The sequence below is a fragment of the Oncorhynchus keta genome, chromosome 35 (genome assembly GCF_023373465.1).
Source record: "Oncorhynchus keta strain PuntledgeMale-10-30-2019 chromosome 35, Oket_V2, whole genome shotgun sequence".
Classification (NCBI taxonomy): domain Eukaryota; kingdom Metazoa; phylum Chordata; class Actinopteri; order Salmoniformes; family Salmonidae; genus Oncorhynchus; species Oncorhynchus keta.
The window spans coordinates 45469431-45481616 of NC_068455.1; the positions used below are offsets into that span (position 1 = coordinate 45469431).

General features: G+C 40.3%; 1 protein-coding gene across 1 annotated transcript in view; it reads right to left on the bottom strand.

The window, feature by feature from the left end:
* Positions 1-12186, bottom strand: part of LOC118369131 (MAM domain-containing glycosylphosphatidylinositol anchor protein 1) — a 377353-nt gene that overhangs the window by 213846 nt on the left and 151321 nt on the right. The window lies entirely within an intron of this gene.

A 12186-nucleotide genomic window follows, 5' to 3' on the forward strand; every position in this document is an offset into this window, starting at 1 on the left:
GTTATGCCGTCATTGAAAATAAGAATTTGATCTTAACTGACTTGCCTGGTTAAATAAAGGTTACAAAAAATTGCAAAAAAATAAAATAAAAATACAATAATATGAGCATAAAATGAAATACAATTACATGCATACACAGTACCAGTCAAATGTTTTTACACACCTACCCATTCAATGGTTTTTATTTATTTTTACTATTGTAAAATAATAGTGAAAACATCAAAACAATGAAATAACACATATATACAGTTGTGGCCAAAAGTTTTGAGAAGGACACAAATATACATTTTCACAAAGTCTGCTGCCTCAGTTTGTATGATGGCAATTTGCATATACTCCAGAATGTTATGAAGAGTGATCAGATGAATTGCAAATAATTGCAAAGTCCCTCTTTGCCATGCAAATTAACTGAATCCCCCCCCAAAATATTGACTGCATTTCAGCCCTGCCACAAAAGGACCAGCTAACATCATGTCAGTGATTCTCTCGTTAACACAAGTGTGAGTGTTGACGCGGACAAGGCTGGAGATCACTCTGTCATGTTGATTGAGTTTGAATAACAGACTGGAAGCTTCAAAAGGAGGGTGGTGCTTGGAATCATTGTTCTTTCTCTGTCAACCATGGGTACCTGCAAGGAAACACGTGCCGTCATCATTGCTTTGCACAAAAAGCGCTTCAATTGTTGTGAAGAAAAGTCCAGCAAGAGCCGGGATCATCTCCTAAAGTTGATTCAGCTGCGGGATCGGGGCACCACCATTACAGAGCTTGCTCAGGAATGGCAGCAGGCAGGTGTGCATCTGCACGCATAGTAAGGCGAAGACTTTTGGAGGATGGCCTGGTGTCAAGAAGGGCAGCAAAGAAGCCACTTTTCTCCAGGAAAAACATCAGGGACAGACTGATATTCTGCAATGGACAAACAAAAACCCACAAATTCGAACAAACTACAAGCATTGATTATGCAAGAATGGGCTGCCATCAGTGGCCCAGAAGTTAATTGACAGCATGCAAGGGCGGATTGCAGAGGTCTTGAAAAAGAAGGGTCAACACTGCAAATATTGACTCTTTACATCAACTTCATGTAATTGTCAATAAAAGCATTTGACATTGATGAAATGCTTGTAATTATAGTTCAGTATTCCATGGTAACATCTTACAAAAATATCTAAAGACACTGAAGCAGCAAACCTTGTGGAAACTAATATTTGTCATTCTCAAAACTTTTAGCCATGACTGTATATAGTAACCAAAAACGATTATTCAAAGTAGCCACCCTTTGCCTTGATGACAGCTTTGCACACTTGGCATTCTCTCAACCAGCTTCATGAGGTAGTCACCTGGAATGCATTTCAATTAACGGGTGTGCTTTGTTAAAAGTTAATTTGTGGGATTTCTTTACTTCTTAATTTTTCAGGCCTGGGTCTATTTTTCTCCACTTTCTGTCTGACTGACGTGCCCAAAGTAAACTGCCTGTTACACAGTATATGCATAAAGTCAGTACCCTTGGATAGAAAACACTTTGAAGTTTGTAGAAATGTTAAAATAATGCATGAGACAATAACACAATTGATATGATAGGACAAATATTGTTTTTGAGAGCCAATGCTCTTACAATGGAAAGCCATGTGTCATATGCAATTCCAACTCCCATATCGCAATTCCTATGGCTTACACTAGATGTCAACAGTCTATGTTCAAGGTTTCAGGCTTGTTCCTTCCCAAAAGAAGAAGAATTTTGAGTTTTGGTACTGGGAGTCAGAGACGTCTGTGCGAGAGACGAAGTAGACATGCAACTGCTAATTTTTACTTTCCTATTGAACATACTTCTTTCCGATTAAACTATAATATTTCAATGACATTTTAGGGTACCTTAGATTTAAATAGAAAACACTCTAAAGTTTTTAAAACTGTTAAAATAATGTCTGTGAGTATAACAGAACTTATGTGGCAGGCGACACCCCGAGGACAAATCATCCAGGAAAATATTTTTTTGAGTTCACTGTGTTTTCAATGGGTTTTCTATCTAGATTTCTAAGGCACTTGCTTGCAGTTCCTAATTCCACTAGATGTCAACAGTCTTTAGAAATTGGTTGGTGTTTTTCTCTTGAGAAATGAAGAAGACCTTTCAGTTCTGGGTGTATAGCCAAGTGTACTGTTTTATTTGGGGCACGCGACCTGAAGCTCGCTCCACTTTCATTTTTATCCACTATTGAACGCAGTGTATCCCATCTTAAATTTTTATTGATTATTTACATTTAAAAATACCTAAAGTTGGATTAGGAAAGTTGTTTGAAATGTTTGGACCAAGAATACAGGTAATTTATTAGATAATGTGTAGTCATGTTGGAACAGGTGTTTTTCTGAATCAACCGCGCCAAATAAATTGACATTTTGGGGCTATAACGACAGAATTGATCGAACAAAAAGACCATTTGTGATGTTTATGGGACATATTGGAGTGCCAACAGAAGAAGATCTTCAAAGGTAAGGCATGAATTATATCGTTATTTCTGAGTTTTGTGTCGCGCCTGGCGGGTATAAATATGATTGTCATGTGTTTGTTTGATGGGGTGCTGTCCTCAGATAATAGCATGGTTTGCTTTCGCCGTAAAGCCTTGTTGAAATCTGGCATGTTGGCTGGATTAACAACAAGTGTAGCTTTAATTTGATGTATTGCATGTGTGATTTCATGAAAGTTTAATATTTATAGTAACTTAATTTGAATTTGGCACTCTGCCATTTCACCGGATGTTGTCGAGGGGTTCCGCTAGCGAAACGTCTAGCCATAACAGGTTTTCACAAAGTTTAGCGGTAGCTTTTTGGAATCCTTGCTCTGCATGTTGAATGAGTGGATTACTCAAATCGATGGTGCCAACTAAACAGACTTTTTGGGATATAAAGAAGGATTTTATATAACAAAATGACCAAGCATTTTGTAGCTGGGACCCTTTGGATTGCAAATCAGAGGAAGATTTTCAAAAAGTAAGTGAATATTTAATAGTTATTTGTGATTTTACAAAGCCTGTGCTGGTTGAAAAATATTTTGATGTGGGGCACCGTCCTTAAACAATCGCATGGCATGCTTTTGCTGTAAAGCCTATTGTAAATCGGACAATGCAGTTAGAGTAACAAAAATGTAACCTTATAACCGACATAAGACAAAAAACAGACCTACATCCTATGCTAGCTTGCTACCGATGGCCCGGTTAGTTGTCTGAATCGCCGTTATCCCAACCAACCTCACCACTTGCTGGACCCTTAATGATCACTCGATTAAGCACGCCTCTCCTTAATGTCAATATGCCTTGTCCATTGCTGTTCTGGTTAGTGTTTATTTGCTTATTTCAATGTCGAGACTCTAGCCCTGCTCATTATATCTTATCCAACCTTTCAGTTCCACCACCCACACATGCGATGACATCACCAGGTTTCAATGATGTTTCTAGAGACAATATCTCTCTCATCATCACTCAATACCTAGGTGTACCTCCACTGTATTCACATCCTACCATACCTTTGTCTGTACATTATACTTTGAAGCTATTTTATTGCCCCCAGAAACCTCCTTTTACTCTCTGTTCCGGACGTTCTAGACAACCAATTCTCATAGCTTTTAGCCGCACCCTTAGCCTACTCCTCCTCTGTTCCTCTGGTGATTCCCCAGGTGCTCTCTTTTGATGACTTCTGTAACCGTAATAGCCTTGGTTTCATGCATGTTAACATTAGAAGCCTCCACCCTAAGTTTGTTTTATTCACAGCTTTAGCACTGCTTTAGCACACTCTGACAACCTGGATGTTCTAGCCGAGTCTGAATCCTGGCTTAGGAAGACCACCAAAAATTCTGAAATCTCCATCCCTAACTACAACATTTTCAGACAAGATAGAACGGCCAAAGGGGGCGATGTTGCAATCTACTGCAAATATAGCCTGTAGAGCTCTGTCCTACTATCCAGGTCTGTACCCAAACAATTTGAACTTCTACTTTTAAAAATCCACCTCTCTAAAAACAAGTCTCTCACCGTTGCCGCCTGCTATAGACCACCCTCTGCCCCCAGCTGTGCTCTGGACACCATATGTGAACGGGTTGACCCCATCTATCTTCAGAGCTCGTGCTGCTAGGCGACCTAAACTGGAACATGCTTAACACCCCAGCCATCCTACAATCTAAGCTTGATGCCCTCAATCTCACACAAATTATCAATGAACCTACCAGGTACCACCCCAAAGCCGTAAACATGGGCACCCTCATAGATATCATCCTAACCAACTTGCCCTCTAAAGACACCTCTGCTGTTTTCAACCAAGATCTCAGCGATCACTGCCTCTTTGCCTGCACCCGTAATGGGTCAGAGGTCAAACGACCTCCACTCATCACTGTCGAACGCTCCCTGAAACACTTCAGCGAGCAGGCCTTTCTAATCAACCTGGCTGGGGTATCCTGGAAGGATATTGTTCTCATCCCGTCAGTAGAGGATGCCTGGTTATTTTTTTAAATGCCTTCCTCACGATCTTAAATAAGCATGCCCCATTCAAGAAATTTAGAACCAGGAACAGATATAGCCCTTGGTTCTCTCCAGACCTGACTGCCCTTAACCAACACAAAAACATCCTATGGCGTTCTGCATTTGCATCAAACAGCCCCCGTGATATGCAACTTTTCAGGGAAGCTAGAAACCAATATACACAGGCAAAAAAGCCAAGGCTAGCATTATCAAGCAGAAACACAAACTAAAAAAAATCCTGGACACTGTCCACTGCTGCCCACTGCACTGAGGATAGGAAACACTGTCACCACCGATAAATCCACTATAATTGAGAATTTCAATTTAAAAAAATATACAGCTGGCCATGCTTGCCACCTGCCTCCCCATTTCTCCTTCTCCCAAATCCAGTCAGCTGATGTTCTGGAAGAGCTGCAAAATCTGGACCACTACAAATCAGCCGAACTAGAAAATCTGGACCCTCTCTTTCTAAAATGATCTGCCGAAATTGTTGCAACCCCTGTTTAGTAGCCTGTTCAACCTCTCTTTTGTGTCGTCTGAGATTCCCAAAGATTGGAAATCAGCTACGGTGATCCTCCTCTTCAAAGGGGGATACACTCTTGACCCAAACTGCTACAGACCAATATCTATTCTACCCTGCCTTTGTAAGGTCTTTGAAAGCCAAGTTAACAAACAGATTACCGATAATTTCAAATCTTACTGTACCTTCTCCGCTATGCAATCTGGTTTCGCTATGCAATCTGGTGCACCTCAGCCACGCTCAAGGTCATAAACGATATCACAACCGCCATCGATAAGAGACACTTCTGTGCATCCGTATCAATCAGCCTGGCCAAGGCTTTCGACTCTGTCAATCACAGCATTGTTATTGGCACACTCAACAGCCTTGGTTTCTCAAATGACTGCCTCGCTTGGTTCACCAACTACTTCTCCGATAGAGTTCAGTATGTCAAATCGGAGGGCCTGTTGTCCGGACCTCTGGCATTCTCTATGAGGGTGCCACAGGGTTCAATTCTCGGGCCGACTCTCTTCTCTCTATACATCAATGATGTCACTCTTGCTGCTGGTGATTCTTTGATCCACCTCTACGCAAACGACACCATTCTGTATACCTCTGGCCCTTCAGTGGACACTGTGTTAACTAACCTCCAGATGGCCTCCAAATGCTCTTAAATGCAAGTAAAACTAAATGCATGCTCTTTAACCGTTCGCTGCCCTCACCTGCCCGCTTGTCCAGCATCACTACTCTGGATGGTTCTAACTTAGAATGTGTGGATAACTACAAATACCTAGGTGTCTGGTTAGACTGTAAACACTCCTTCTTGCCTCACATTAAACATCTCCAATCCAAAATTAAATCTTGAATCGGCTTCCTATTTCGCAATAAAGCATCCTTCACCAATGCTGCCAAACATACCCTCCTAAAACTGACCATCCTACCGATCCTCGACTTCGGCGTTGTAATTTACAAAATAGCCTCCAACACTCTACTAAACAAATTGGATGCAGTCTATCACAGTGCCATCCGTTTTGTCACCAAAGCCCCATATACTACCCACCACTGCGACCTGTATGCTCTTGTTGTATGCCAAACCCACTGGCTCCAGGACATCTATAAGTCTCTGCTAGGTAAAGCCCCGCCTTATCTCAGCTCACTGGTCACCATAGCAGTACCCACCCGTAGCACGAGCTCCAGCAGGTATATCTCACTGGTCACCCCCAAAGCCAATTCTTCTTTTGGCCGCCTCTCCTTCCAGTTCTCTGCTGCAATTTTTCTATTGTTTACCCATGTTTGTTTGTTTGTTTGTTTGTCTGTTGGTTTTATGTTTGTTTTGATCCACTACCAGAGGGATGTCACAAACCTCACTCGGTTTAAGGTAATTCAAAAAAATGTTTTAGATGGGGTTATTTTCCTAAGCTATTCTTGAATATGGGTTGTCTCATCAATTATTCCATGCCTATTTCTAGAAAATATTAACTTATTTTAGAATATATGGAACGAACTGGAACGAACTGCAAAAATCTCTGAAGCTGGAGAATCTTACTTCCCTCTCTAGCTTTAACTTCTTGGTGACAGGGGGCAGTATTTTCACGTCCGGATGAAATGTATGCCCAAATTCAACTGCCTGGTACTCATCCCCAGAAGATAAGATATGAATATTTTATTTGGATAGAAAACACCCTGAAGTTTCTAAAACTGTTTGAATCATGTCTGAGTATAACATAACTTATGTAGCAGGCGAAACCCAGAGGAAAAACCAGTCAGATTTTTTATTTTTTGAGGTCACTCTCTTTTCAATGGATTTTCATTGGGAAACCAGATTTCTAAGGGACCTTCTTGCAGTTCCTACCGCTTCCACTGGATGTCACCAGTCTTTAGGAATTGGTTGAGGTTTTTCCTTCGTGTAATAAAGAAGTAGCCCTGTTCAAAACGAGGGTCACTTGTTGTGTACTGTTTGTTAGAGGCGCGTGATCAGAAAGGTAGCGGCAGTTGAACACAGATCATCCCGTCTTCAATTTTATCGATTATTTACTTTAAAAATACCTAAAGTTGTATTACAAAAGTAGATTGAAATGTTTTGGCAAAGTTAAAGATAACTTTTGAGATATTTTCTAGTCACGTTGCGCAAGTTGGAACCGGTGTTTTTCTGGATCAAACGCGCCAAATAAATTGACATTTTGGATATATATCGACGGAATTAATCGAACAAAAGGACCATTTGTGATGTTTATGGGACATATTGGATTGCCAACAGAAGAAGCTTGTCAAAGGTAAGGCATGATTTATATTTTTATTTCTGCGTGGTTTTGTGTCGCGCCTGCAGGGTTGAAATATGTTTTCTCTCTTTGTTTACGGAGGTGCTATCCTCAGATAGTAGCATCGTTTGCTTTCGCCAAAAAGCCTTTTTGATATCTGACATGTTGGCTGGATTCACAACACGTGTAACTTTAATTTGGTATCTTACATGTGTGATTTCATGAAAGTTTGATTTTATAGTAATTTATTTTAATTTGGCGCTCTGCATTTTCTCTGGCTTTTGGCCAGATGGGACACTAGCGTCCCACATATCCCAGAGAGGTTAAGCACAAGCTGTCAGAGCAGCTCACAGATCACAGCACCTGTACATAGCTCATCTGCAAATAGCCCATACAACTACCTCATCTCCATACTGTATTGATTGATTTATTTATCTTGCTCTTTTGCTCTCAGTATCTCAACTTGCACATTCATCCTCTGCACATCCTACCATTCCCGTGTTTAATTGCTATATTGTAATTACTTTGCCACCATGGCCTATTTATTGTCTTACCTCTCTTATCATGCCTCATTGACACATGCTGTATATAGATTTTACTACTGAATTCTTGATTTTATGTTCATTTATTCCATGTGTAACTCTGTGTTGTTGTATGTGTCAAACTGCTTTGCTTTATCTTGGCCAGGTCGCAGTTGCAAATAAGAACTTGTTCTCAACTAGCCTACCTGGTTAAATAAAGGTCTGCTAAAATGTTTTATCTGATCATTCAATGATAGAAGGAACAGACAAGGTTAACTTTGATTTCATACAAGACCAACAAAATCTAACTCATTACATTGAATGTGCACGGGCTCCAATAATGGGAAAAAAACATGGTTCTTGAACACTTAAAGAGATTGTCAGCTGAAAAAATGTATAAATAAATGAATGACAAATGTAATTTTTAAAAAGGAACTGGGTTGGAAAGGCCTATACTGCCACCTACTGTAGTAACTGCAGAGGTGTAGGCATCCTGATGAATAAGAATACACCCTTTTCCCTAATATCCCAGCACACGGACCAAGAATTGTACCTTCCATGGTGAAAAATATGACCGACCGCCTCGATTCGGTCTTATGTAGTATACTACCATACTACCGTTTAGTACACTACTGTGAGTGCCCTATTCCCTACATTCCCTGGCAGATCCCTCTATCTTCCACATGAGCTGGGGTATTTTCCAGAGTGTTATATACGATGTGGCTACTCACAAGTCACCAAATATCTTTTGTGTCTTTCGGTCTCCTGCTCTAACTCTTTTTCAATCTCTCGGTGCCAATATCAGGGCCTCTCTAGGCCTTTTGGCCCTTCCTCTACATTCCTCTACATAACCCTTTCTCCATTATTTAGTCTGCCTCTGCTAGCTGTAAATAAAAAGATGAGGGCAGAGGCCCACTGGGGACAGTGAGTGAGTGAGTGAGTGAGTGAGTGAGTGAGTGAGTGAGTGAGTGAGAACCAAGACATAAAATCTAAGTCAGGATTTATTGGGGGCCAAGCAGATGAAAAATGTCACGATTGTTTATTAAAAGAGTTTGTTACACTTGGACAATGCCCTTCATTTTACATAGCACGCTGAGCTATAGACTAGGCAGTCACAGTCCTGTGGCTCACAGAATACTCACATTTTCACAAAAGTCAAAAAGCACAATCCATATGGTGACAGCAGATTGAAAATCATTTGTTGTGAAATGTAATGTAATGTTTTTAATTGTGCTGTATATAACTGCTTTAATTTTGCTGAACCGCAGGAATGGGGATCCATAATGAATACAAATATAGCCAAATGTAGGCTATTGCTTTGAGGATATTGAATCATCTTCTTAATTACTGCTGTGGTCATTGTAATGCAAATACAGATGTAGGATCTTATTTTGAGACAGTGTGCTACAAAAGGAAAATAATCCTGGAGCAACAGGAAATGTGAATTATTATGTGGATTATAATTAATGGACATTTTTGTAGAGGTTGACACATTTTTCATTGGGGAAAATAAAGTCTGACATTTTTACGTGGAAATTACAAACTTTCAGAAGCCTTTTAAACCTTGGATAAATTATAATTTTTGATTTCCTACTGTGCAGGAAAATTGTAAGCAACAAAAGACAAATTATGATCCTACATCTGTATATCACATTTCAAATGTGTTTCACTAACGCAATTAAAGGTGAATATACAAACTTCCTATAACTTGATAAAACATATTGCCACACAGCTATTTAGTCAAACCATGCCAACGGAATTCTCTCAACGCAGGTCTTACAGTTTTTTCCGAATGCTAAACGACAGTGGACACAACTGGAGTCACATGTGCAAAACTCTAACTACAGTCTGCACAGCAGCAGTTCATGTGGACCAAAATCTAGTTTGTTTTTCATTGCTTGAGCACAGTTTTCAAAACTCTACACACTTATCCCATGACTTTAACCACAACCTGCACACTGTGGATTTACAGCACTTTGTTCAAATGCTAACACACTGCTGTCAAAACTGTGAACCACACATTCAAAACGGAATAGATTTCAGCCTTGTGCCTTTCAAACACTGCTGATTGCAATTTCAGCTGAAAGGCTAAGCAGGTGTCTTGTTTTAGACTTGTTAGTGAACACACACACATATTACAGTATATATAGGTAGAGCTCAGAAAGACTCATTTTGGAAATGGAACAAGGAAGATGGGTTCGTGGAGGGAGAAGGGTGGCAGGGAGAGGGCGGATGCGTGGAGGAAGACAAAGAAGACAAAGAGCTGTTATTTCAGATGAAATAAGGGCTACACTTATAGACCATGTCGTGAACCATGGTCTCTCATTGAGAGAGGCAGGGTTGAGGGTGCAACCCAATCTGTAAAGATCCACAGTGGCATCTGTAATGCGAATTTTCCATCATGCAAACAGGTGAGAGTTACATCCTTACAGTAAATGAAAGCATTACAGGAATCTATTTTGTTTTGCAATTATATAATATTTACACAGATATATATTACAGTAAGTTTGACTGTAAAATATATTTTTACAACAGGACCCAATAGGGGGAAGAGGAAAAATATTTTCAGATGCGCAGGAAAATGCTATTGTTGACATGGTTGTTGTCAACAATGCAATAAAACTGCAGGAGATTCAAGATAGAGTGCTGGCTGATAATGATATATTTGAAAATGTTAATTCTGTCAGCACAACAACTATTGCTCGAGTCCTAAAGAAACACCAAGTTACAATGAAACAGTTATACACTGTACCGTTCGAGAGAAACAGTGACCGGGTAAAAGAGCAAAGATACCAATATGTCCAGGTAAGACGTCTGAGGTTACGTACACAGCTATACAAAATATTTACAGTAAAAAAAACACTAGCATTTCTACAGTAAAACTGTGCACTTACTGTTTTTCAGAGAGTAATGGAGGTGGAAGCACTGGAAAGACCACATTCATTTGTATTATTCGATGAAGCTGGATTTAACCTTGCCAAAACACGGCGCAAAGGAAGGAATGTTATAGGTCAAAGGGCCACTGTGGAGGTTCCAGGCCAAAGGGGGGGAAATATCACCATGTGTGCTGCAATGGCCAATGATGGTTTGCTTCTCAACACACCACTCATTGGCCCATACAACACAGAAAGGCTTATAGCTTTCCTAGAACAGCTCTATGCTCCGCTAGTGCCAGCAGAACAGGGGGAGCCAGTAAGAAACCCCCAAGTTTTTGTCATAGTTTGCGATAACGTTGCTTTTCACCACTCTGCAGCTGTCACAGATTGGTTTGCAGCACATCACAGATTTATGGTTTTGTACCTGCCTGCATATTCACCCTTCCTCAACCCAATAGAGGAGTTTTTCTCTGCCTGGAGGTGGAAAGTGTTTGGTCACCACCCACATGACCAAATGTCTCTTTTGGAAGCCATGCGTGCCGGATGTGAGGACACGAGTCCAGAGGACTGCCAGGGATGGATAAGGCACTCCAGAAGGTTCTTCCCCAGGTGCATGGCAAGAGAAAACATTAGATGTGATGTTGAGGAAAACCTGTGTCCTGATGCTAGAGAGAGGCAGGATTAGCCCCTCAATTATTTGTTCGAATTACAGTATGTACTTTTAGTTTCTACCTTTTTTTCTCATTACTGTAATTCCGTAAATTACTACAGACTATTGAAGCAAACTGCTAATTTTCATTTTCCTTAAAGAATTGTTATGTTCTAAAAAAAAATCATGTGAAAGAATGTCACTCTTTTCTTTGAAGAAAATATTACTTTGTATGAAGTCACTGAAATTGTTCAAACTGTAAAGATGAAAAGTTTGTATTTTCTGTATTGGTGTTTGATGCTAGTGTTTTTACTCTCAGTGTGTTCTGAGTGACAGGGTGTGTTATCTCAGTGAGGGTTGTGCATAGTGTTTGGCTGCACTGAGCGTGTTTTGAGCCATGTGTTAAGAGTTGTGTTGCTTGGAATGAGTTTTGCAGGTGATGTGAACTGTTTAGCTCAGGTTACTGTTGGTAGTCCAGCCTGTAGTTAGAGTTTTGCACATGTGACTCCAGTTGTGCCCACTGTCGTTTAACAATCGAAAAAAACTGTAAGAAGCCAGTATGCCTTTTAATCAGTGAGCATTAGGTCTCCAACCATTTTAGATTGAATGACATGGTTTATACCGGTTAATTCTGGTTTCATAATGTTTTTTTGCTCCCTGAAGAAGCATGGGGCAACCAAAGCTGGTGTAAGGTCAAGATAATTTAAGTTTGACGCTGCATTGTGTACCTAACCTACATGGATTAGAGAAAGGACATAAATAAAAGTTGATAAAAACACATTTTAGACAAGAAAAGCAGATCTTATCAAGGCTCAGTCGGAGGACCGGTTAATTTTCCCCACGCTTTCTACCATTTTCAAGTGTGTGTGTGTGTGTGTGTGTGT